We start from the raw sequence: 24572 nt of genomic DNA, 5'->3' as shown, positions 1-24572 counted from the left end.
GCTGCCTGGGATGCTTACATTTATGTGTTAACCCGACTGGGCCAAGAGATGCCCAAATAGCTGGTTATGGGTTATTTCTGGGTGTGTCTCTGTGGATATCTCAGAGGAAATTAGCATTTGAATTGGTGGACTGAGTAAAGATGGCCCTCCCCAAAGTGAATGGGCATTCTCCCATCTATCCAGGGCCTGAGTAGAACAAAAAAGTGGAAGAAGGTAGGATTTACCTTCTGTTTGACTGACTGAGCTGGAACATTAGTGTGTATACACACACACACACACACACACATACACACATAAATATGCATATATATACTCTGTCATTTCTCTGGGGAACTCTCACTGATACGCTGCTTATCACAGAAGACTAACATCTGACAGAAACAGCCTAATGCTGAGGAAGGAGCTGATTTGGGAGATGAATACATGGAAATTTCAGGTGTTGACTGATGAACAGAGGGAGAGGGTAAGAAAGTTGTCTGCTGTGCCTGTCTTTATTTGTATAATATATTGATATGGTTTGGCTGTGTCCCCATCCAAATCTCATCCTGAATTCCCACATGTTATGGGAGGGACCTGTGGAGGGTAATTGAATCATGGGGGCAGGTTTTTCCCATGCTGTTCTCATGATAGTGAATAAGTCTCATGAGATCTGATGGCTTTATTAAAGCAAAGTTTCCCTGCACAAGCTCTCTGTTTGCCTCCTGCCATTCACATAAGATGTGACTTGCTCCTTCTGCCTTCCACCATGATTATGAGACTTCCCCAGCCACGTGGAACTGTAAGTCCAAAAAACTCTTTTTTCTGTATAAATTACCCAGTCTCAGGTCTGTCTTTATCAGCAGCAGGAAAACGGACTAATACATATATGGTCTAGGTAATCATAGTGAAAACTGAGGAATGGGTGTTAATTAAGCAGCACTTTGAATGGAATTCAAGTTGTTAAAGGCAAGGACTGCCTGTAGTTCTGATCCCACCAGAGGAAGGTGACTGCTCCCCACCATGGCGGAGTGGCCTGGCTTCTCGAATCTTTCAGTGTCTTGGGATAGGTGAGAAATGTTCAGATTCAGCATTAAATGTTTGTAAAACATCTATTCTTATTGGCACTGAGGAAACAGAGGCAAATGATCTCCCTAGCTCACAAATCTAGGTAGGAAAGCCTTCAACAAGTGACTGAAGAAAGTACAGGCTCCCTAACGTGGCATGCACAAGACCTGGGTCACTCTCTATGACCCAGCTCAGGCCTAGCCCTTGCTTATGGCTTCTTCTCTTTCTCCTCCCACCATGCTTGACCCGCTCTGTTCCACTTCTCTGCATTTACTGCCACAGTCATATTATTGAACTACACATTGCAAGTTCCTAAATAAGATGGACCATTTCTGGGTCATGGCTGCTATTTCATTTTACCTGCCTGCCTGCCTGCCTGCCTGCCTGCCTGCCTGCCTTCCTTCCTTCCTTCCTTCTTTCCTTTTTCTTCCTTCCTTCCTACCTTCCTCCCTCCCTCCCTCTTTTCTTTTCTTCCCTCTTTCTTTTTCTTTCTTTCTTTCCCTCTTTCTTTTCTTTCCTTCCTTCCTTCTCTTTCTTTCTTTCCTTTCATTCCTCTTTCCAACTTTAAGAATCTGCTTGACTAAATTCTACCTTCGCCTTACCACTAGGCTGAAATAAAATCTTCCTCTGTGAAGCCCATCTCGCTCCTCTAGGTTTTCTCTATTTTGTGGGAGAGAAATCTATCTTACTTTTTTCTATTAGACAGCAAACCCTTTGAAGGTGAGATCATTTCTTTTTTCTTTGTGTACCTCCAGGACCCAGGAGAGCTTAATCAATGGCCTAGAGTAGAGCTCAATCAATGTTAGTTTAATGAAATGAATGATTGAAGAAACAAGTAGGCAAACAAAATACAATTCTTACACCCATGAGAGACAGGCAAGTAAATAAGCAACACTATAGCAAAGTGCCAAATACTTTAATAGCTAAATTCTAAACAAGGATAGAACATGTGCAATTTTCCTGGGGAAAGTGGAGGAAAACCAGGGCAGCATCCTGGGGAAAGTGACACTTATACTGAGTCTTAAAGAAGACCATGGCTTCATGCTGTGGTTGGGGAAAGGCATTTCCAGCTTAGGGACTGATGTATTATGCACAGGCAGGGAGACAGGAGAGAGCTCACTGACTCATCGGGGAAGACATGTCCTGAAACACATGGAGCTGGGCAAGTGAAGAGTACAGACAGGTTGCAGGCACCTGCAGGATCCTGGAGGCCCAAAGTACTATCCTAAGAAAGGTGATGACTCCATTGCCGAGCCATTGAATGCTGAAAATGAAGAACCTGATATGGGTCAAAGAGAATTTTCTTTGAGAATGAACCATGCCAGAGGCTTATGCCATGGAGCCTATGGAGCCTATACTCATGGCCACCTCTACTCAAGCAGACGATGGGTGGTGGGGATGGCAGGGTTAAGGTTCTGTGGGCAGGCTATTTCTGAAAAGAAAATGAGCAGAGATGCTGAGCTGGGCATGCTTCAGCTCTGATCCCAATTCACCAATCGGATCACGTGCTTTTTCTAGGGAGAAGCTGGAACTCTTTCACACACCCAGTCCTTCTGAGAGAAGGCAGAGGTTTTCTCTCTTCTCATCCACCCTTCCCTCCCTCAGGCCTGACACATAGCAAAGCCAGAATAGTATATTAGACAGAGTTCCTTTGGGCATATCTGCTATGGGAAACCTTCTCTGACAGTTCTCCAATCAGGCCCTGGTTACTTGTCCCTGCCCTGTGCCTACACAGTTCCCTGAACCTACCTGCAACACTGGCATTCGTCCTACTGCATTGAAATGTCCTGTTGGAAGGCCTTCTCTGTCTCCCACACTGTACTGTGAATCCCCTGAGACCAGAGTCTCATGAATTGGTACCCTTTTGGATGCCCAGGTTTTAGTATAGAGTCTGGTGCAAGTTTAGGGTAAATGACTGAGGACTGCATGAGCAAACACACCTAACTTGCTTTGGTTTGTAAGCTCGGGTCCTGTGCTTGGCTCTGTGAAAGTTCCTATTTCTTGCTTATTCTGTTCCTCAGCGTCACTCGTCTGGTGAGGTCAGATGCTCAGGACAAATAAGTCCAGTGACCGTATGAGGGTGCAAGAGCCTGGGCAGGCCAGTCAGGCCCAATGGCAGAGGCCCAAGGGACCAGCTGGAACGCGCGTGATGTAACCACATCTCCAGGCCTGGTGTTAGACCCTTCTAATTTGGTTTTGAAAACATGTGGTTTTGTCCTTGTTCAAATATTGATTTTAAGTAACTTGAGCCTGGCAGAAAAGGCCTCTGCTGGGGCCAGCGGGGCTATTTGTTGCCTTAATGACATTTCTGTGTGTTTGTATAACACGAACTGGCGGTCGAGTTGTTGCTGTCAGGGAAGATTTACGGGACTTTACACTTTGGAAGATATTGAGGCAAACTGTTGATGAAGGCCTAGAGCATAAATCAGACCCGCTCAGGCCCACGAAGGACACTTTGGAAACTTTGCCAAAATTGCCTTCTCCCCTCATGTACAGTGAGGGGTTTGAATTAGGCCAGCTAGTTTTGGAGCATGTGCTCTCTAATCCTTGGGTTTCATGGAGGAGTTTTAGGGGAGACAGAGAAGAGGGGTGTTTTGGGTGGAATGCTGGGCAGGCAGGGTTCCACAGCCTTCCAGAACTTTATTAGTTTCATAATTGGGGTTCTTACTAGATTTCTGCGGTAAAAATAAAATGTTTGAAAACCACAGGAGTAGAAGACTGTGACATCCCTTCCAGACCTAAAACTATAGTATTGAATTACCCTGGGTCCTAACAGGAAACATCCCACTCAAATAAGATTACCAAGAAGAATTTGATGGAGAGACTATTAACAAAGGTATGAATGGAGTTAAGAGAAATAAACACAGGATGGTGAAGTACCAGGGGCTGGTAGCAGAGCCCTTAGAGAATGCAAGATTTATGCTGGGGCTTCAGCAGAGGACTATGGGAGTCAAGGCCTTTGTTAGAGGAACGTGGCCAGCCACTGAGAACCTGTGGTCCCATACAAGGAAACCAGGGAATACATACCCTAACCTCTCTCTCTTGCCTTCAGCTCTCCTGGGGATGCCTTCCCTTAGGCAAACTGGACTGGAATCCAGAGGGTTGATATGGTGTATGAGTGGTAGGCTCCTGGGCCCCACAGAGACTGAGGGTGGAGAGTGAATTTGCAGGGGCAAATGGAAACTACCCAGCCTATATCAGGAGCTTTGCAGACCACTGTGACGTGGCAGAAGGTAGAAGGCTGTGCTTCTCCTTGACCTTCTGTCCATTGACAACCTTCATCTCCTATCTTTAGCTACCCTGTTTCTATTTTCAATCAAATGGGAGTTTAATGAGTTCTTCAAATCTCTTCCAGCACTATGAAACATGATTCTATGTCTACCTAAATAGGGGAATGCTAGTTAGTAGAGTTTAAAGAGAAATAGTAAGAGATATTGACTAAGAACATGGACCTTGAGGTCGTACATACTTGGGTTTTGATATTGGTTCTATCTCTTAATAGCTGGGTGACTTTGGGCAAGTCCCATCACCTCTGAAGCCTTAGTTTCTCACTGGTGAAATGGAGACAGTCATAATACGTTACAGCATTGGGCCAATGACAAAGTGAATTTAAACATATGATGCACTTAGGATTAAACACATGGTTAGCAGTCAATTGGTAGAAGTTATTATTCTCAGACGAAAGCTCAATGGAAAACACTCTGTTATACATAGCCCTAATAGAGTCTTCATTCTGTATTGATTTTTGCAGGCTTATTTCTTCTTTAACCCTCTGTCTTCAAATTTTCTGGTCAAAATCCAGCAATTTGTAGGGAGTTCTCTTGGGTTAGTACAAAAAGACATTTAATGATACCATCTACAACCCTTGAGCTGACCAGGGTACCTCAAACTTTAATGTCTGCCCTTGGGAAAATCTTATTACTGATCCAAGACTCCAGTCTTACAGCCCAGCCATTCTTGGTCATCACAACAAACTGTGACATCTTCAGGGAATGCCAAAGTGTCCTAGAGCCCCAGATGAGCTCAGCAAGTCCTTGCTTTCTCTCTTTAGGCATACAAGGTTCAGCCAGGGCAGGCTAGCCTCAACTGTGCTCCCTGGCACATAAAATTAAAGATCCTGTCAAAGCCAAAACAAAGAGAGTGGTGGGCATGGGTGACCCAAGATAGTTGCTGCCTCCTCCTGCTTCTACCAAATGCTATTCCCCTGGGTCCTGGGGAGACAAATGGCCAGTTCACATCTCAGCTGCTGGCCTGATTGTAAGTCTGCACAATTTACCTTGGCTCTCACTGGCACTGAGAATGAGGTCATTGAAAGAGGGAGACAGTGGAGAAGACCTCTGGAAGGGCAGCAGTAAAACATACTGTCAGTAGGCGGGAGAGAACCCTTGAATCATGTGGTCCTTGGCAGCTGTCTTTGAGAGGTAAATAACTTCAAAAAGTACTTGCCTGGAAGATGAAATGTGTGCTTTTATGCCTACCAAAGGCCATCTTCAAACTGTTTTCTCATTCAGTTATTTTTATTGAATCAATTTCCTTAAGGCTCAGGAGTATAGTGTGGTAAAATGAGCAAGAACTAAGATTTTAAGAGGAAAGGTAATAGATTTTCAGAGCCAGACAGGGTCTATGGCTGGCTGGGTTATTCTGTCCATGCCTGCCTCTCCCCATCACTCCCCATGTGCCAGCCCCGCTGAGCTTCTCCTGGTTCCTCCACCCTCCAGCCTCTCAGACTTGAGACCTGCACCGTGTCACTTCTTTTTCTGGGAAGCTCTTCCTTGCCATTCTTCTTTTGTCTAATTCCTGCACATTCCTCAAAATCTCAATTTTTATGGCACTTCTTCAGGATCCTTCCCTCATTCCTCATGTTGTTAGTTTTTCCCCCCTGATGGCTGAAATGCAACTGCTATTCTTGAAGTCTGAGCATCCATTTTGGACCATGAGGTAGAAGCTAGAAGCTGTAGATGGCAGAACTTTAAGACAGAAAGAGCCTGGATGCCCCTTGCCCTAACGTTTTCAGAAAGCTGCCTGTCAGTTCAGATTTCTCACCTCTGGATTTCTTTTAATTAAGGTAAAATTTATGTAACATAAAATTAACCAATAACCATTTCAAAGTGTAAAGTTCAGTGCATTTAATATACATACTATACTGTACAGACATCACCTCTATCCAATTACAGGACATCTTAATCACCTCAAAAGGAAACACCATACCCAGTAAGCAGTCACTCTCCATCCCCCTATGCTCAGTTCCTGGAAACCACCAGTCTGCTTTCTGTCTCTATGGATTTGCCTCTTACGGACATTTCATACAGACAGAATTGTATGTTATGTGCCCATTTGAGTTTGTTTTCTTTTACTTAGCATGTTTTTGAGGCTCATCCACATTATATCACATATCAATACTTTGTTCATTTTTTATGGCTGAATAATATTTCATGGTATAAATGAAACTTTTGTTCATCCATTAATTTGTTGATTGGACATTTGGGTTGTTTCCACTTTTGGCTATTGTGAATAGTGTTGTTACAAGCATTTGTCTACGAGAATCTCTAAATTTATTTTATATAAAGCAGAAACACATTTCTATCTGTTTATCTCATTTTATTTGTCTTTTCTGTCACACTCAACTTATACTTTAGCTGAAACAAGGGCTCTAGCAATTATGATTTTAAAATTTGTACTTTCTCCTTATCTATCCTGTCTGGAAGGAAATAGTACCAAGAAGCTGAAAGATCTAAAATCGACACCCTAACATCACAATTAAAAGAAGTAGCGAAGCAAGAGCAAACAAACTGGAGAGCTAGCAGAAAACAAGAAATAACACTAAAAAATAACTAAAAAATCTAGAAGAACTGGAAAAATTCCAGTTTTTAGTATATTTGCATAAAGGTGTTTATAATATTCCCTAATAGTTGTTTGTATTTCTGTGAGATCAGTGATGATATCCCCTTTATCATTTTTTATTGTGTCTACTTGATTCTTCTCTCTTTTCTTCTTTATTAGTCTGGATAGCAGTCTATATATTTTGTTAATTTTTTCAAAAAACCAGCTCCTGGATTCATTGATTTTTTGAAGCGTTTTTTTTTTGTGTGTGTGTGTCTCTATCTCCTTCAGTTCTCTTCTGATCTTAGTTACTTCTTGTTTTCTGCTAGCTCTTGAGTTTGTTTGCTCTTGCTTCTCTACTTCTTTTAATTTTGATGTTAGGGTGTTGATTTCAGATCTTTCGTGCTTTCTTATGTGGGCATTCAGTGCTATAAATTGTCCTCTAAACACTGCTTTAGCTGTGTCCCAGAGATTCTGGTACATTATATCTTTGTTTTCACTGATTTCAAAGAACTTCTTTATTTTTGTCTTAATTTCTTTATTTACCCAGTAGTCATTCAGGAGCAGGTTGTTCAGTTTCCATGTAGTTGTACAGTTTTGAGTGAATTTCTTAATCCTGAGTTCTAATTTGACTGTACTATGGTCTGAGAGACTGTTTGTTATGATTTCCATTCTTTTGCATTTGCTGAGGAGTGTTTTACTTTCAATTAAGTGGTCAGTTTTAGAATAAGTCCAATGTGGTGCTGAGAAGAATGTATATTCTGTTGATTTAGGGTGGAGAGTTCTGTAGATGTCTATTAGATCTGCTTGGTCCAGAGCTGAGTTCAAGGCCTGAATATCCTCGTTAATTTTCTGTCTCATTGATTTGTTTAATATTGACAGTGGGGTGTTAAAATCTCCCACTATTATTGTATAGGAGTCTAACTCTCTTTGTAGGTCTCTAAGAACTTGCTTTATGAATCTGGGTGCTCCTGTATTAGATGCATATATATTTAGGATAGTTAGCTCTTCTTGTTGCATTGATCCCTTTAGCATTATGTAATGCCCTTCTTTTTCTTTTTTGATCTTTGTTGGTTTAAAGTCTGTTTTCAGAGACTAGGATTGCAACCCCTGCTTCTTTTGCTTTTCATTTGCTTGGTAAATCTTCCTCCATCCCTTTATTTTGAGCCTATGTGTGTCTTTGCACATGAGATAGGTCTGCTTAATAGAGCACACCAATGGGTCTTGACTCTTTATCCAATTTGCCAGTCTGTGTCTTTTAACTAGGGCATTTAGCCTGTTTATATTTAAGGTTAATATTGTTATGTATGAATTTGATTTTGTCATCATGATGCTAGCTGGTTATTTTGCCTGTTAGTTTATGCAGTTTCTTCATAGTGTCAATGGTCTATAACTGGTATATCTTTGCAGTGGCTGGCACTGGTTTTTACTTTCCATATTTACTGCTTCCTTCAGGAACTCTTGTAAGGCAGGACTGGTGGTAACAAAATCTTTTAGCATTTGCTTGTCTGTAAAGAATTTTACTTCTCATTCGCTTATGAAGCTTAGTTTGGCTGGATGTGAAATTCTGGGTTGAAAATTCTTTTCTTTAAGAAGTTGACTATTGGCCCCAGTCTCTTCTGGCTTGTAGGGTTTCTGCAGAAAAAGCCACTGTTATTCTGATGGGCTTCCCTTTGTGGGTATCCCGACCTTTCTCTCTGGCTGCCCTTAACATTTTTTCATTCATTTCAACCTTGGGGAATCTGACAATTATGTGTCTTGGGGTTGCTCTCCTTGAGGAGTATCTTTGTGGTGTTCTCTGTATTTTCTGAATTTGAATGTTAACCTGTCTTGCTAGGTTGGGAAAGCTGTCCTGCATAATATCCTGAAAAGTTTTTTCCAACTTGATTCCATTCTCCCCATCACTTTGATGTACACTATTCAGTTGTGGGTTTGGTCTTTTCACATAGCTTAATATTTCTTGGTGGCTTTGTTCATTCCTTTTCATTCTTTTTTCTCTAATCTTATCTTCACATTTTATTTCATTAAGTTGGTCTTCAATCTCTGATATCATTTCTTCCACTTGATACTTGTATATGCTTCATATACAAGTTTGGCTCTTGATACTTGTATATGCTTCATAAAGTTCTTGTGCTGTGTTTTTCAGCTCCATAAGGTCATTTATGTTCTTCTCTAAACTGCATATTTTAGTTAGCAATTCCTCTAACCTTTTTTCAAGGTTCTTAGCTTCCTTGCATTGGGTTAGAACATGCTCCTCTAGCTCGGAGGAGTTTCTTATTACCCACCTGCTGAAGCCTACTTCTGTCAATACATCAAACTCATTTGCTGTCCGGTTTTGTTTCCTTGCTGGCAAAGAGTTGTGAGCTCTTGAAGGAGAAGAGGCATTCTGGTTTTTAGAATTTTTAGCCTTTTTGCACTGGTTTTTTTCCCTCAACTTCGTGGATTTATGTACCTTTGGTCTTTGATGTTGGTTATCTTTAGATGGGGTTTTCATGTGGACATCTTTTTTGTTGATATTGATGCTATTCCTTTCTGTTTGTTAGTTTTCCTTCTAATAGTCAGGCCCCTCTGCTGCAGGTCTGCTGGAGTTTTCTGGAGGTCCACTCCAGACCCTGTTTGCCTGGGTATCACCAAAAGAGGCTGCAGAACAGCAAATATTTCTGCCTGTTCCTTCCTCTGGAAGCTTCATCCCAGCAGGGCACCCACCAGATGCCAGCCAGAGCTCTCCTGTATGGGATGTCTTTCAACCCTTGTTGGGAGGTATCTCCCAGGCAGGAGGCACGAGGGTCTGGGACCCACTTCAAGAGGCAGTCTGTCCCTTAGCAGAGCTCTAGCGCTGTTCTGGGAGATCTGCTGCTCTCTTCAGAGCTGGCAGTCAGGAATATTTAAGTCTACTGAAGCTGTGCCCACAGCCACCCCTTCCCCTAGGTACACTGTCCCAGGGAGATGGGAGTTTTATCTATAAGACCTTGATGAGGGCTGCTGCCTTTCTTTCAGAGATGCCTTGCCCAGAGAGGAGGAATCTAGAGAGGCAGTCTGGCTACAGTAGCTTTGCTGAGCTGACGTGGGCTCCACCCAGTTCGAACTTCCTGGTAGCTTTGTTTACATTGTGAGGGGAAAACCACCTACTCAAGCCTCAGTAATGGTGGATGCCCCTTCCCCCACCAACCCCAAATGTCCCAGGTTGACTTCAGACTGCTGTCCTGGCAGCGAGAATTTCAAGCCAGTGGATTTTAGCTTGCTGGGCTCTGTGGGGGTGGGATCTGCTGAGCTAGACCACTTGGCTCCCTGGCTTCAGCCCCCTTTTCAAGGGAGTGAACTTTCCTATCTCACTGGCATTCCAGGAGCCACTGGGGTCCGAAAAAACAAGAAAACGAAGAACTCCTCTAGCTAGCTCAGTGTCTGTCCAAACAGCCACCAAGTTTTGTGCTTGAAATCCTGGGCCCTGGTAGTATAGGCATCTGAGGGAATCTCCTGGTCTGTGGGTTGCAAAGACCATGGGAAAAGCATAGTATCTGGGCTAGAATGCACCATTTCTCATGGCACAGTCCCTAACCGTTTCCCTTGGTTGGGCGGGGGAGTTCTTCTACCCTTGTGCTTCCTGGGTGAGATGACACCCCACCCTGGCTTGGCCTTCTCTTTGTGGGCTGCAATCACTGTCTAACCAGTCCCAATGAGACGAGCTGGGTACCTCAGTCGGAAATGCAAAAATCACCTGCCTTCTGCATTGATTTTACTGGGAGCTGCATACCAGAGCTGTTCCTATTCGGCCATCTTGTCAGCCACTCCCAAAGATACTATTTTTAAATTGCCAGTCTTGTTGCCACCCAACTCCATCTGATCACCTGAGCCACAACAGTGGTTTAAACCCATACTATACAGTAGCTGTGGACCCATGGCACTCTTAATGGCTAGTCCAGTCTTTGCCTTACTCCTGTCATTCCAAAGAAGAGAGTTCAGAAAGGTTCTTGGTTATAGGTACTCAGACTATATTTGTTTCATGAAGTGATTCCTAAAATAAAGACTTCAGCTGATCAAAGTCTTTTACCAAGGACTAAAACCTAGAGGCAAAACTCAATCTTGGTCTTGGTAGAATCTGGGTTGAAGATGGAATAGAAAACAATTCATGGACTTCTTTAGTGTAAGTCTAAAAATATATTTCTAGTTCCCCTATTTCTCCCTAATTAATTATCTTCCCCCTCCTCCAAAATTAGCCACTTCTTGGTATATACAAATGATATGTTAAATTTGAACTTTTAAAAGTTAATAATATCTAATGAACATGTTATATAAAAGTTATCACATTCCAGGTACTGTGCAAATTCCTTTACACAAATCATCTTATTTATCCTTGCAAAATTCTATCAGGTAGATCATACAATTATTTTTATTTTATATGTGAGAACACTAAAGCTTCTCAGATTAAATAACTTCCAAAGTCTCACAACTAGCAAGGGTTTCACTCAGGTCATCTAATTTCAATCTATTCACACAGCCACTCTGCATATGCAAGATGAAATGCAAATATATGCATTTATTTGCATCCATCCATTCATTTATTTTTTATTATCTCTGCTAGGTCACTTGGTTAGGATAAAGAGATAACTAAGATGCGGTTCTCTTCAAGGCATCACAATATAAAGAATTTCAACATTATTATTTATGACATGCCTCAGTAGTCCCTTCCTGATTCTCAGCTTCCATCTCGAGATTTTTTTTAAATGATGAGATCCTTCTGAGACTCTCCATCTCTTTAATAATCAAAGGGAAGTTCATCAAGGCTGCATAATGGAACTCCAAGATATCAAGTCCTAATCCCTGGGACCTGTAAGTTACCTTGTGAGCAAAGGCTTTGTAGATGTAAGTTTAGGGTCTTGAGATGAGAAGTTGGTTCTGGATTATCCAGGTTGGTCCTAAATGAAATCAAAATTGTTTTTATAAGGGAGAGGTAGAGGGAGACTGGACTACACACGGACGAGAAGACAGCTTGAACAGGAGGAGGTAGAGGTTGAAGTGATGTAGCCACAAGCCAAGGAATGCTGCCAGCCATTAGAAGCTGGGAAAGGAAAGGCACAGATTTTCCCCTAGAGTCTCTGGGAAGACACTCTCATTTTGGACTAGTGAAGCTGATTTCTGGCCTTCAGAACTATAAGAGAATAAATTTCTATTTTTTTAAACCACGAAGTTTGTGGTAATTTGTTACAGCAACCACAGGAAACTAATAAACCATGTTACTATACTTTGCTGCTTTGATGGCTCCTGGAATCATTAGAACTCAGGACAAATGTGAAACACACAAAGTAGGAAATTGAGTTTCAGAAAAATAAATGGACTTGCCCAGAGTCACTCAGCTAGCAGGCAGGGGAACTATTAAAACCTAGTTCTAATAGTTCTAATAGGATTAGAGGCTGGGCTGGGCCTTTGGATTCCCTGCCTCTGTAATCACATCCTCTGGCCTGGGATGGATTCAAATGCTGGATGAGGAGGTCTTGTCATGAGCCTCCTGCCAGCCTGGCTTTAGGCATTTTCAGCTTATGAGTCTGACCTTTGGTTTTCCATGGCAAACCCCTCTGTAGAGGAAGCTGCCAACAGGTGGCCAAGACATTGGCTCTATAAGACTGTATTATCCTTATTTAGAATTGCTTCAATTTAAACCAGCCTTGCTCTTGCAAAACATGTTTATTCTGGTTTCCTCTTCCTCCTGGCTGCCTGAGCAGTGTAAGCCCAGAGCACAGCAGCTCCAGCTCTCAGACCTGGGCCAGCAGGGCAAGGCAAGGAGGAAAACAGGAGGCTCTGGAGAAAGGGCAGAGGAGGGCATGGTTTCCCTTCTTGACTTGTGTGCTAGATGGGATGTGCACCCTCTCCAGTGGTGTTGTGTGACCCCTGGGGAGAATGTAGCCATTCAGAACATACCTTGCTGAGACTGACTTCAACTTAAAGAGCACAAAAAACTCATGAGTAAGGCTTTACCTTTTGAAATTCAAATACTGATAAGCTAACAACAATAATGATGATGACAGTTTTAATAACATAGCAACTTCCTTTTATTAAATATTTACTGTAGACCAAGCAGTGTCAAATCACTTATGTAGTTTATTTCATTTTATTCTCAGAACAGCCATGTTAGATAGGTACATTTTATTCTTCATAGATGAGGAAACTGAGTAAAGGTCAAGGTCATACAGCTAGTCAGCCACAGGACTTGGAAGATTTGAAGCCAGGTTTGCCTGGGTCAAGAGAGGAGGCTGTTCTTATCCAACACTCTTCTTCAGGGACCTCCTGTTCTCAGCCCCCTGAAGAATGAGGTTCAGAGAGTGGAGTGATTTGTCCAACATCAGCTCCTAGCAAGGCCTCTTTTCCAGGATTCCAGGACAGGGTTCTTTCTAATTGGTTACCCCAGTATGATCTGGGATTTAAAAAGAAGTAAAAGCAGTTGAAGACTGCCCAGTTGATACAATTTGAAAGGCTTGTTCTCCCCTCCCTTCATCTCTCTGAATCCCGTTTCACAGATGTTATTGTCTTTGGGACCAATACATTTCTTTCATGTACATATCTGGGTAGAAGCTCGCATAGAGGAAAAAAGAAAGCCCCATGCCTGCGAAGTTCCTTGTAATAACTTCACGTGGAGAATGTTTTATGAAATGAATGTGCTGGAGTCATCTCTTGGAATCTTCTCATTCTTCTGGAGAGTCCCCTCATTTTACAGGTGAATAAAGTGAAGTTCCGAGGCAATAAGTCAGTTGTCCAAGGCAAACAGCTTGGAAAGGGGTAAGCTGGTCCTTGAATCCTAGTCATCTGGCTGCCTGGAGGAAGTGCAGAAAAATGGTATATTAGCTGGGCTTCCTTCCTGGCCAGAGAACTCGCCTGGCCATCATTCTGCTTTTTCACCTTTTGGAAACAGGAATGTGTTGAAACGACTGATTTTGCTTTGAGGAGAAAGGGTGGGAAAAGGAAGACTCCCAAGTGCATTTTCTTGGTAGTAGGGGAAGAGGTGGTAGATGGGCAGGAAAGCAACCCAAAAAACGATCAGCGACAACAACAACAACAACAAAAATACTTTTTCTCTCAAGTCACTCTCTCCTGGGATCTAGATCACATATTTCCAAATAACCTTTCTAAAACCTGTGCCATGCACAGATGGGAGTAGCCTTCTTTCCAATGACTGGACCTTTATTGAGTTCAGGGGCAGATGTCAACATCTGCATGAAGATTGGGATCAGCAATTGAAAGGGATGGGTGAGTGAGTGGGTGGGGAACCAGGGAGTAATCCTTCCCTGTGCAGTGGATTAAGGAGGGGCGGCTCCTTTGGGGGCCAGCCAGAGCCTGTCCATTGAGTAGCTTGTTTCCTTTTCCTTCCCCTATGGGTTCTGCCTCACTCTTGTTCTCATTACCCACTGTTTATTATGTCCTTCCAGGACATAATAAACTTCATACTTTTTGACAAGGTTCACAGCTGGCTTTACAAAAGGTAGTTATGATACCAGTTTAATTAGGATGAAGGATTATAGTCAAAATCTGGGCTCCCTTTAATTTTTCATTTCCTATATATCTAATGGCAAAGAGTATGCTCAGCACACTCTCCCCAGAATAGTCATATAGCCATTGTCCTTTTGCTAAAACTAAGCCTCAATTTTCTCATCTATATAATAGTCATGATAATCTTTGCCTTTCCTATTTCATGTGCTTTTGAAGATCAAAGAAACATGGAAACTTTAAAAATTCTGAAGTGCTAGATTATTGGGCAGACCATGTTATCTGGAAATTTGCTTTCTCTTCATGGAAAAGAAAATCCTGAATATAAATTTGCTTAGCAAATTGTTGCTACCCAGGATCTCTGTTCTGATTCTTAAAGAAGACCATGAAAGTGGGTGTGTGGGCAGTGAGTCTGTGGGTGACGGGTAGGAAAGTACTTCCCCAGTTGAATCAAAGCTGATTTTCAAATCTTAGAGCTGCTATTTGTTAGCTGTGTGATACAAAGCAAACCACCCACTCTTTCTGAAGCTCAGTTTTTCAATCTGTAAAGTGGGACTCCAATGCCTACCTCACAGGGCTTTTGTGAAACTTAAAAAATAAAAATGGCTGCCAAAACTGAGCATTTGTTTTGTATCAGCTGTTTGACCTCAGCACTCACAGTGTCCTGGTAACCTATGTTTTATTAGACTTTGTTTAGAGTTAGAAAAATTGAGGCAGAGTGAAGTTAACCAATTTGCCTAAAATCGTGAAGTGGAAAGAGCTAGAATTCTAACACAAATCTATTCATTTCAAAATCTGGGAATTTTCCATTCTCTCTCTTTGCCCTTCAGCAGTATATGTGGAAATACTTTAAAACAGAAAAGAAATTGCAGAACTATTTGTTTCATGAGCAAATACTTACTAAGAATATATTATGTTGAGGCCCTGGGAAGCAGTTGAGTGATAGAGCCCATGGGTTCAGTTATTTCCCTCCTTTGGGCTCCAGTTTACCCATCTGTAGAATAAGAGAAGACTGTCTTAGACCATCTTTAAAGTTCAATTTGCTCAGCTTGAACTTTCTAAAAATATATATTTGAAGGATTTTAAAAGTAATGAGTTAAAGTAAAAATGGGGCAGAGTGAACTAATATTCATTGTGTGTGCATGGTATGCCACATACTTTGTGGTTGGTAGTATCCACAGATGACTGCTCCCAATTCCTTCCCTGCCTGTGTATGCACACTGCTCTCACATCAAGAAGTGAGGTTCACTTAAATCTTCCCTTTGACTCTTGGATGGCTTCAGTGACTTATTTGACCACCAGAACATAGGAGAAATAATGATCTGTGAGCCAGGGCAAACTCACAAGAAGCTGAAGCTTTCGTGTGGGTCTTTTGTAATACTAATCCTTGGAGCTCAGCCCCAGTGCTTTGGGCAATCCAATCCATGACACATAGAACGGCCATGTTTAAGTGCTCCAGTTGACAAGCCTTGCTGAGCTCCCAGCTGGCACCACTGCCAGCTATATGAGCACACCATCTTGGACATGTAGCTCAGTCGAGCCTTCAGATAACTTCAGCCCCAGCCAACATCTGACTGAAACTACCTGAGAGACTCTAAGTAAGCATTGTCTGGCTGAGCTCAGCCCGCCCACAAAACTGTGAGAGCTAATCATTAGTTGTTGTTTTAAGCCACTAAATGTTAGGGTGGTTTGATAGGCAGCAGCAGATAATAGAAACACACATCACTCAATTACCACAATAAAACTTGTATTTTTAACCGATTTTATGGAAAGAACACCTCAAAGTCAGAGAGCTTAGCTTGTCTAAAGTCACATGGAAGGTGGCAAAGCTATATTCAGAAATTGAATCTATTTGATTCCAAATCTTGAATTTTTAACGAAAAGATCCGCATCAATGTTCATCATGAATATTGGCCTGGAATTTTCTTTTTTAGTTGTGTCTGCCAGGTTTTGGTATTAGGATGATATTGGTCTCATAAAATGAGTTAGGGAGGATTCCCTCTGTTTGTATTGTTAGGAATAGTTTCAGAAGGAATGGTACTAGCTCCTCTTTGTACATCTGGTAGAATTAGGCTGTGAACCTGTCTGGTCCTGGACTTTTTTGGTTTGTAGACTATTATTTGCTGCCTCAACTTCAAACCTTCTTGTTGATCTATTCAGGGATTCAACTTCTTCCTGGCGTAGTCTTGGGAGGGTATAAGTGTCCAAGAATTTATCCATTTCTTCTAGATTTACTGATTTATGTGCATAGAGGTGTTTGTAGTAATCTGTGATGGTAGTTTGTATTTCTGTGGAATCGGTGGTGATCCTTTCATTCATTTAGCTGTTTATTAGTGAAGCCATTAAATTGTGGTAGACAACTGAACCTAGATGCTGATATACACAATAATAAAATTGGGGTAAAATAAAATAATAGCTCTAACTTTCCTTTATTGTGTGTTATCTACCAGATTTTAATGATATTTGATTATGATCTGTAAAGCTAGGATTACTCTTCCCACATTTCAGTGCTATTTTGGCCAAATAGCTGGGCCAAGTCTTGGGAAGTATTTACACATCAATTAAAGGGCAAACTCCTTTTGTCTCTCCCCAGTATGGTTGTTCCCATCATCAACTATGCAGATATCTCTACCACCTGCTGCCTTCACTGCACCTGTTCCCTAAACCCTGAGAACTGGCCCCTTTATTCAAAACTCATTCTACAAATAACCAAGTATTGCAGGCACCCTTCTTGGTACTGCAGACTCAGAAACTGGAATCCAGACTACAGACAAGTAAACAAACAGCCATAACCCAAAATCAGGATGGAGAAGGTGAGGCCTGGAGGTGTTTGTGCATCTGCTCCTGATGACCTGTTGAAACACATTCCTTTCCATTTCCCTCCACTACACTGAGCAGAGACTATTTATAAGTCTCTGACCATGCCACGCTGTTTCTCACCTTTGCCTTTGCTCGTGCTATTTTTTTCTATGCTTCTTCACCTTGCAAGTCTCTATGTAGTTTTGCTATGCTTTACAGCAAACTTACCAAATTGCTCTGTGATTGTCTGCTACTTTGTGTATCTCTCCCCTTAGATTGAGTTCCTTCAAAGCAAGAATTGTCTTTTTTCATTTTGTTTTCCCTGCTATTTATTTGTAAAACAATAGATCAAATTTATAACATGTAATGACCATTAATTAAAAACAATAAAGCTAGGTTAATGAATACAAGCACTTTAGATCAGATGTCACCCTGAGCACTGAAGTTTCTTCTGCATTTTGTTTTGGTTGTTCAGTTTGAAAAACCTGAATTGCCCAGATGAAGCAGTTATAAGACAGCTTTCAAAGAGCGGGCCTTTCAATCTTAGAAAGAGTGCAGTTCACAGAAGGGGCAGGCAAATGCTTATTCAGAAGGTCACACAGAAACAACTTAACCTGGCGGCACACAAATTCATTAGATAACAATCATGCAATCAAAGAAATAAACAAGGTAAGGCTTTATGTTGAAAAGTAGAGAAAGAGGGTGGTGTTTCAGAGAGTAACTGGGACACAGAGAAGAAAGCAGCTTTGGATAAGATACTGCAGAAGGCATGTTTGAAAGGTGCTATTTGAAGGGTTAAGTGAAGAGTGTGAATAATTCAGGTATGCAAAGAACTGAAGGAAGAACATTCTAGGGAAGGTATATGCAAAGGCCCCAGAGCAAAAAAAAAAAAGGCATGGGATTCTATATGCACTTTCCCTTTAGAAAACCAAACCAGGGCTTCACATAAGCTTAAATATCCTCAGTTGTCTCTTATAGATGCCGAACCTCTTGTCTCAAACAAGTGCCACTTGAGCAAAACTTGGCCCCATTTTATAGCTTAGGAATAGAATGAGAATGTGATGGTCACATGCAGCTGGTTATTGACAGGGCCATAATGAGGTCTGAGCAACACTCTGACTTCAAGTCTAAGAGTCCTAACCACTGCATGACTGTACAATCCCACAGTGAGAAGGTAGAGTCATTCCTAAAACTAAATCTTCTTCCAGAAGAAATCGGAGACTCTGTGCCAGGGCAGGATTTATGACCTAGTAACTGAGGACAGAAATAATTGGTTACATTACCGCCTGGCAATCCGTCTGGGCTCCACTCCGGAGGGGCGGCATAGATCGAAATAGCTGAAGCAAGTTTACTTTTCTCTGCCCAGGTGTTCTCATGCAGCCAACACAGCCCTAATGAGCTCTGCATATTCAAAGAACAAGTAATTGATGGTCCAATTTAAAGTGTGCAGAGACCAAATTTCTTTCCAGGCTCTGAAGGAAAAACACCAGCTGAGGAAGAATGAAGAACTGCCTGTTCTAAGTTATTCTCCTTCTGTGGTCATTCAAGCCCCAGGAAGACCAGGTTTGCCTCATCAAGTACCTCAAGAAAGGAATCAGTTACTTAAAGAAGTCAAGCAAAAAGGAAAGGACAAAATGAAAATCATGTACCAGGGTACACGTCAAGGCTCCAAGCTGGAATGAATATGGCCTTCATCATACTCTTGATCATGCAGATGCTTGAATTCAGGGCTTGGATTTTGAAGTCAGACAGACCTGGATTAAAAACTAATTCAACCTATTACATATGTGACCTAGGTAGGATCTAACCTCTCTGCCTCAGTTTGCTCCTTCACTAAATGGGCATTAGGAGGACAGATTTTGAGGCAGTCTTGGATTTCAACCTCAGTTCCACTACTGGCTGTTTCAAAAGGGCAAGTTAACAAAACTCCAGTGTTAATTTCTTCTTCTCGAAAGAGGAAGTGATTATATAGGTCAATTGAAGGCCTCTTTGGAGGACTGGTTGAGATAAGATACAAAATGCACATGCACAGTGCTCAGGAAAATTATTGTGAACTTGTTACATATCTCCCTTACTTAAGCTCCAGGGCAGTGGTTCTCAAAGTGTAGTCCCCGGACTAGCAGCATCAGCTTTATCTGGGGAAATGTGAGAAATGCAGACTCTCAGGTCTAACCCCAGACTCACTGAATCAGAAACTCTGAAGGTAGGCCGAGCACTCTGTTTTAACAAGTCCTCCGAGAAATTACGGTGCATGCTAAAATTTGAGAATCTCTGCTCTTGGGGCTAATTCAGAATGCACCTGAGACTTTCAGTCCACACACAACTGTCATAGGCTCCCAAGAACCTGTTCAGTGCCATGATTCTTCAAAATAAGTTCTCTGCTCATTCTTTATTTCACCCAAACAGGGAAGAAATACTTCAATTCTCAGGATTTACCTCTGACACTAGGTAACATCTTCTATATGCTTCCTATACTCCAGGCATTCTCATAATAGTTTCACATAGATTATTTCAATTTATCTCTGCAGTAGCCTTCTATGATAGATATTATTATCTCTGTTTTGCAGATAAGGAAACTAAAGCTTCATGAGGTGAAATAAATTGCCCAAAGATATATAATTGATAAGTGGTGAAACCAGGATTCATACCTTTAATATTAAGTCTATTTCTGGAATCAGTGCACTTTCTACCTCATCATACCACCTCTTTATACCAGGATGATGAATCAGGGATGTCTTGTCTGGTGAAGAGAAGCATCCGGGGAGCAAGTGAAAGTATCTTCGCATATCGTAGGGCTGTGATGATCACAGGAGTCAACTGGTTTGGTGTTCCTAACTGCAGAATATAGAACCAGTGGATGGAAACACAGGGAGACAGATTGTGGCTTGACAGAGAGAATAAGTCAGTAATAGTCTAAATAAATTGTCCAGAACTGTCTTACCTTATGAGGTAGTAGGGTCCCTGTCACTGGGGATGTGAGCACAAGCTGGGTGACCATCTGTCAAGATGTCATAGAAGAAGGATTGGTACCTTCCCTTTGATCATGCTTTAACTCCTCTGAGTGAAAGAAGGTAGGCAATCATCTCTCTTGAGTGGCTTTTTTTTTTTTTGAGAATCTCACTCTGTCACCCAGACTGGAGTGCAGTGGTATGATCTCAGTTCACTGCAACCTCTGCCTTCAGGGTTCAAGCGGTTCTCCTGCCTCAGCCTCCTGAGTAGCTGGGCTTACAGGCACCTGCCACCAAACTCAGCTAATTTTTATATTATTAGTAGAGACAGGGTTTCACCATCCTGGCCAGGCTTGTTTTGAACTCCTGGCCTTAAGTGATCCTCCCGCCTCAGCCTCCCAAAGTGCTGGGATAACAAGCATAAGCCGCTGTGCCCAGCCTGACTTTTGATGTTCGTTAAGAAACTGAGATATTTCTTCTTACACAGAAAGAAGACTGAGGTGAGGTCTCTGATTTAGGGATGAGAAAATCCACCTTACCATGGCCCCAGTGAGCTGTGTTACGACCTTCCCTGATCCTCTTAGCTGGAAGGGATTTTGCTTTCCTCTGCACACCCATATCATGTCATACTGATACCTCTCTTAAGCACTGAGTCCTGTCCCCACTGTAGGTAAGCTGTTTATGAATGGCTAGATTTCTTCTGCTAGGGAAGCAGCAAGATATGTATACATAGAGGCTAATAGACCTGAGGGATCATCAGCAATACTCTTAACCTTTCTGGGTCCCAGTTTTGTTTTGTTTTTAATCTATGTAAAAACCTCCTTACTGAGGTTTGAAGTATTCAAGGAACCTGGAATATGGTGTATCACATATTCCACCCCTCTCCAGCCCTCTACAACCCCACCCCTCTCTAACCCTCTACAGATTGTAACATGTCTTTCGGGAAGATGCATTTCTGAATAATCAAGATATCGTTTCCACTGCTTCCCACTAACCTCTACTCCCTGCCTCCCACCAAAACATAGATTTTCAATATATGGCATGTGATTGACTCTTATATATTATATTAGTCAACAAGTGAAAGGGAAATAAAAAAGTGAAAAAAAAACAGAGAAAAAGAAAGGAAGGAAGGAAAGAAGGAAGAGAGGGAGGAGGGAGAGAGAAAGAAAGGGAGAAAGCAATTTACACATCCTATTTGCTACTGACTATCAGATAAGCACTCCATCTGGGTGGACAGTTTTCTTGGGCACACCACAGTTTGTGTGTGTGTATGTGTGTGTGTGCACTTAACAGAATTGTTCACAACATGCTATAGGATGAAGAGACCTATGGGAGGAGAGAGTCAACAGGAAAGAATAACTTGAGCTAATCTCTCTATTATAGGCAACTAATTGCAGTTCTGTGGCTATTTGGGGCTGTTGTTTACTGTGGGATGAATGTGGCCTCCAGGGTAACAAGCCTCATACACGCTGATCTCCATCTTGAACCACTTTGATGGTAGAATGTTTAAGGTGCAGATTCTAGAAGACTTAAAAGCAGGTCTGTTTTTAAATACACTACATATTGAACTTTCTCCACTATAGGAGGCAGGCCAAGTAGTGGGTTTTAAAGCTTTTAAAGGCTCACTGGCCCTTCAAAAAATGGCTGTTGTGGACATATGGTTTTAGAAGCTTTTAAGAAAGTCTTGTGGGCTTATTTTTAGAACATACCTTAACCTTGTAAAGCTTCTTAAAGGAGTCACAGAGGACCCAATCATTTGAGCCCCCTCAGAGCACCAGACAGCTGTTCCCAGAGGTTCCCAAAACAGCCTTTCCTTGTGCTTCATGTGACCCTATCTTAGCTAAGCCATGAAAGGGTGTATCTTTGGAGCTGGAAGAGCTGGGCCACAGGTGAGTTAGCCAAGGAGGCAGAGTTTGCTGGCTAGTAAATGGAGACTCGAAGATCACAGACTAACAGAATTTCAAAGACTCTTCTGAAGGAAAGGAACCCTAAAAGTCATCCAGTCAATCCTGATTGGATGCTAAAATCTCTCCTGAAACACTTGTAAAGAGATGAGACCGTTTGTGTTTGCATACCTCCAGCTATGAGAAGAACATTGTCTAGGTATTCATTTCATTTAATATATTTTTAGTTGATTGAATACATATTATGTACTCAGCACTATTCGAAATACTGGGGATATAACAGTGAGTAAAAAATAGATGCAGTCTCAATACAGACTAAAAACTGCTAGGAAAAACAGATGGGTCAAATGATCACACCTATACATAACTGCAAGTGAAAAAAGTGTCACTGAAACTATCCAAAGATTTATGAAAGCTTCTGATGGGATCTGAAGGATGTGTGAACGTTAGCAAGGCAAAAGGAAGTCAAGAGAGGGCACAGAGGGCCAAGCAAACATCTCTGCAGAGGCCCTCAGGCAGGAGAAAGTGTGGTATTTTAGAATAAATAAAAGCAGTCCCAGTGTGATAGAAAGTGAGGAGAGACCTGGTTTGAGGCTGGAAGCATGCAAGGGGCAGAGCATGCATGACCTTGTTGGCCATGCTGAGGATTTTGATCTTTAACCTGACATATATTGGAAGCCTCTGACTCCTTTAAAGCAGAGAGTAGGTAACTCATACCATAGCTGCCAGTTCATTTTCATGTTGCTAAGTGTGGTGTTCTTAAATCAGGTCCATAATTCTCCTCCTTTTAAAAGGCAAAACCTAATTTCTCTCCCTTAAATGTGGGTCAGACTTAGAGATTTATTTCTAATTAATAAAATGTGGTGGAAGTGATGCTATGTGACTTATGAGGCTAGGTCATAAAAAGGATAGCTTCCACCTGGCATTCTTTCTCTTCAGTTGCTTGCTCTGGGGGAAGTCAGCCTCCATGCTATGAGAACACAAGCAACTTATGGAGAAGCCTACATGGAGAGGAACCAAGGCCTCCTTCCTACAACCAGCATCAAATTGTCAGCCATATCAATTTGAAGCAGATCCTCCAGCCTCAGTCAAGCCTTCAGATGACTGTAGACCTCACTGATAGCTCAGCTGTCGCCTCATGACAAAGCCCGAGCCAGAACCACCTGGCTAAGATACTCCTGAATTTCTGATTCACAGCAACTGTGAGATAATAAATGTTTATGGTTGTTTCAAATTACTGACATTAGATAATTTGGTAATCAGCTAAGATTCCTAACAAGGAATCACAGGGCAATGTGGGGAGGAAAGCTGGGATTTTGGGGTCATAGACTTGTATTTGAAATCCAACTCTTCCATTGACTGGTTGTTAGACTGAAGCCATGATCCTTTGCCTCTTAGAACTCCCGTTTTTCATCTGTAACATGACATCATGCCCACAGAACCTCCGAGATATAGTAGTATATAGTAATTCTCAGTGTCTTTGTCCCCCTGTACTTTATATTCAGGGGAGACATGCCGTTTTCAAGGTTGAGAATAAAAGAAAAACAGATTGTATTGACAACAGGTACTGCAGAGTTGGGAGTATTGATTGCCCTAGAAAGAGTGAGCCAGAGAGCTGTTAGTCTGAGGCTGCCTTAGGCCATGTTTCATGGTAAGTACTACAGATTTTCAAGCCTATTCCTCATTTAGGTTAATTGGCTTTAAGAGTTCATCTCCTGCTGTGTAAACATAATTGCCTTTTATTTATTTGAAATTTATCTCTTCATAGTTTCATGTCTTATTTTCTTCATTTGCAATGCAACAAGGAAATAGGTTTATGATGAGTATTCTTATAAAAGTAATTATTTATCTCTTACTATGGGCCATGTATATCATGAAGACATCTTAGTTAATTCTCAAAGCACCATCCTAGAATATCTCTTATTCGTACCATTTTACCGATGAGAAAACAGATATAAATGCCAAGAATATTACTTTGCCACCTAGTATTATGCAACTTTGGCTTTTAGGTCCCTCTTACATCTTATCATTAAACCTCCTTTACATTTTAGTTTTCTCAACTATGTAATGGAAGGTGAGAACAAAACCTTTACAGAATGAGCTTGATGTGAATATTAAAGACGTTAACATGAATAAAATAATTAAAAGAGTGCATGATATATTCTGATAAATTACTGGTTAGTTTATATCATTATTTTTATTATTTTGTTAATCAGTATTTAAAAAGTTTAGAGCAAAACCTCTCTCTGCCATTTTGTTACATCCATATCTCTCTCCAGCAATAATATTCCATTTTACAGCATTTCCCACATCCATTTGATCCTTTCACAATCCTGTGACTCAGCATCACTATCATAATTTTTCAGGTGAACAAACTAATGCTCAGAAAGGTGAATGTGAATTTCTCCAAGTTCCTTTGGTTGCAAGCAACAGAAACCAACTAAAGTGAGTATAAACTAACTAGAAAAATTTGTCATAAGATACAAGTATGACTTAGCAAACTGAGTTCATGAATGACTTACAGGGGAAAGCCCCCAAAATGACAACTACAATGAAGAAAGGCATAGGGAACTCAAGCAATCCT

General features: G+C 41.5%; 1 long non-coding RNA gene across 3 annotated transcripts in view; it reads left to right on the top strand.

Annotated features, from left to right (window-relative positions):
* Positions 1 to 24159, top strand: part of LOC105710352 (uncharacterized) — a 97471-nt gene extending 73312 nt beyond the window's left edge. For all 3 annotated transcript variants that reach the window (XR_010341193.1, XR_001105757.2, XR_001105756.2), the window contains exon 5: positions 22928 to 24159. This is a non-coding gene — a long non-coding RNA (uncharacterized LOC105710352). The remainder of the gene's footprint in view (positions 1 to 22927) is intronic.
* The last annotated feature ends 413 nt before the right edge of the window (positions 24160 to 24572 follow it).

The sequence above is a fragment of the Aotus nancymaae genome, unplaced genomic scaffold, assembly GCF_030222135.1.
Source record: "Aotus nancymaae isolate 86718 unplaced genomic scaffold, 86718_ANA_hifiasm-v0.15.2.pri h1tg000007l, whole genome shotgun sequence".
Classification (NCBI taxonomy): domain Eukaryota; kingdom Metazoa; phylum Chordata; class Mammalia; order Primates; family Aotidae; genus Aotus; species Aotus nancymaae.
Note: the sequence above shows the minus strand (reverse complement) of the source record. Positions and strands in the feature narration are given on the sequence as shown.